At 52.6% G+C, this 2,575-nt stretch overlaps 1 protein-coding gene across 2 annotated transcripts in view; it reads right to left on the bottom strand.

Annotated features, from left to right (window-relative positions):
- Adipor1 (adiponectin receptor 1) overlaps positions 1 to 1,473 on the bottom strand; it is a 20,346-nt gene extending 18,873 nt beyond the window's left edge. Inside the window, exon 1 of one of the 2 annotated variants that reach the window (XM_021197930.2) lies at positions 1,267 to 1,473. The gene's annotated coding sequence lies outside the window, so the exon portion shown is untranslated. Of the gene's footprint in view, positions 1 to 855 lie in introns of both variants that reach the window. The other variant, XM_021197931.2, reaches the window with a different exon arrangement.
- Positions 1,474 to 2,575: the final 1,102 nt, after the last annotated feature.

The following is a 2,575-nucleotide window of genomic DNA, read 5'->3' as shown; positions in this document are numbered from 1 at the left end:
GGACATTATGCTAAGCAAAATGAGCCAGTCACGGGGGGGGGGGGGCAGAGGCTATGAAATTAAGGCTGCTTCCTAGAACTCTCACACGGGTCAAGTCACTCGTTTACTTCTTCCTCAGAAATCTTGTTGTCTCTGGGCTACTGTGAACACCCCAGCAGAGATTATCCTGTGGGAGTAGACGCAGTGTTTGAAGGCCCACACCAATGTCTAATACTTCACTGATAACACCAGCTTTTTAAGACTGACTTCTCAAGGACCTTTCATAAGAAATGGACACAGAAACTACTTTTGTAATAAAGAAATGCAGTGGCTGCAGGCCGGGAACCCTGACATTGCAATCCACTTAGCGCCATCCTATCTGAGTTCCTGGCAGTGGACTGGACTGATGCTATAAACTCCCAGGAACTGCGACTGCACCATCACAGCCTGCCCTGCACTATCAAAAGAAAGAAAGAAAGAAAAAAAAAAAGCAGTGAGCACATCCCAACACGGCTGTGGTTCCGAAAAGAAACACCTATTGCCATCTTCGTTTGATTCACCACACAACTGTAATTGCTACGTTTTCTGGTCCGTCTGCTAAAGACCCGAGGGAAATAATCTGATTATTATTATAGCAGATCCCATGGTCTCTTAGTGCTACGCTGACAACTGAAACTATGTGAACTGAAATTCGTCCAGCTTCTTCTTCAACTACGAAGCGCCAGAAACTGACGGCGAGCCACTTTATTTTCTTAAAAGCAAGTGCGAGACTCAAATTCTCAAACAAGCCAGCATCCATCAACCCTAGATTTCTGAGATGAAATCTGGTCCTTCCCAACACTTCGGCATCTTGTTTACATTCTAGTTGAGTATTACCTTAGGCCTGTCGACTCTCCATCAACCTCCCGGCCGACCCTATCCAGGAGGGAGCCCCGTCACGTTTGACCTGAGGATCGCGGTGGTGGCCTTAGGGTTCCCAGCCACCCAGAGTCGGTGTTCCCGCACCCAACTCGCAGGCTCAACTCCGGGGATCGCCAGCAGGGCTGGAACGCGGCCGTCTCCCGCGCGGCTGCGGAGACAGCACTCGCGGACTGCCGGGTCCCGACGGCGGCGAGCAGCCCCCCGAACGGAGGCGGTGCGCGGTGGGAGGGGCCGGAAATGTTTACGGCGGACCTTTCGGAGGGCCGGGCGGTGAGCGGCGATCGGCGATCTAGGGGCGGGCCACTCCCGCGCTGTCCCCTCCAGAGCCTGCAGGGCCCGCGCCCCGCCCACCCCCGGGACACTTACGGCCTGGCTGGCTGCCTCTGCTGGGGGCCGCGGGCCCGGGCGCTACATCCCGCGGCACTGGAGGCGGCCTGCGGCCGAGGGGCGCCGGATCCTCAGCGCCCTGCCCGCGCCGGAAGGGCCGCGCGACCGCACGGCGTCACCTCCGCAGCCGCGTCACCTTCCCGGCGCTACCTCGCCCCTCCGATCCAGGCATTCCTGCGCGTGCCAATCATCAGGGCGCGCTCGTGCTCGCCCCGCCCCGCTCCTGATCTGACCAATCGCTGGCTCTGGCTGTCCCAGCTTGGCCACACACTGGCGGATTGCAAAAGCCTCTTCTCCGGGCGTACGCTGGGCGCGTGATGGGAAAGGGAGCAGGGAGCTGGGAAGGCTAGCTGAGTTTCCCACCCCACGGCCTCGCTTTTCAGCTCCGAGACACTTTTTTTTCCCTTCTCTTAGTACTGGGAATTGTACTTTGAGGCAAGCCATTATATCTCTAGTACAGAAACACTTTTTTTTCCTTTTCCTAAGACACGGATTCTCCTTGTAGCCCTGGCTGTCCTGAATTCGCCTTATAGATTTGCCTCCCTCTGACTCTCAAGTGCCAGGATTAAAGGTGTGCGCCAACAACGCCAACCTACACTTTTATTTCTGTTTGAGGAAGGGTTTAATTTTGCAACCCAGGTGAGCCTTGTACTCGGGGCCATCCTGTCTCTTTCAGCCTTTCAAATGCTAGGATTTTAAACGTGCTACCATACAGCTCCGAAACTCTATTTCTATATCCAATTTCCTAATCCCTCCCTCTTCCTCTGGTATGCTATGTATGGACCGACTACCATGAATCTAGCACTCAACTGATTTAACTTTTGGTTCCTGTTATTTATCAGAAAGGGAGAAGTTGTTTCAAACAAGCCTAGCTTGACAATTTTCTGTGCCAGTCCATGTTTCCATGTGACCCAGAGGGCACATCTTAGAAGACAATATAGAATGTGCTTCTCTGCCGGAACTGAACCACACAATATAGTATTTGGGGACTGTTCATTTTCTTATACTCTAAAGAATGATGCCTAGCTGATACTGCTCTAAATGCTAGGGAAGGTGACCAAATGCTAGATGGATGGCCCGGGAGAGTGAAGTCAACTTTGTTCTGGTTAAAAGCATAGACTCTGGGTTCTTGTAGATTCAGTTTCCTTCCCAGACAGCCCATCTTTACATATTACTGAATCCTTCCAAACCATTACCTAATCTGGAAATGAAGGGAAATGGTGCTACTTTCAGGTCTGTCAGGATTAAGGACATTTCATGGCAGTGTCTGCAGAATGCCTGGCAAATG

Source organism: Mus pahari, chromosome 5 (genome assembly GCF_900095145.1).
Source record: "Mus pahari chromosome 5, PAHARI_EIJ_v1.1, whole genome shotgun sequence".
NCBI classification, from domain to species: domain Eukaryota; kingdom Metazoa; phylum Chordata; class Mammalia; order Rodentia; family Muridae; genus Mus; species Mus pahari.
Note: the sequence above shows the minus strand (reverse complement) of the source record. Positions and strands in the feature narration are given on the sequence as shown.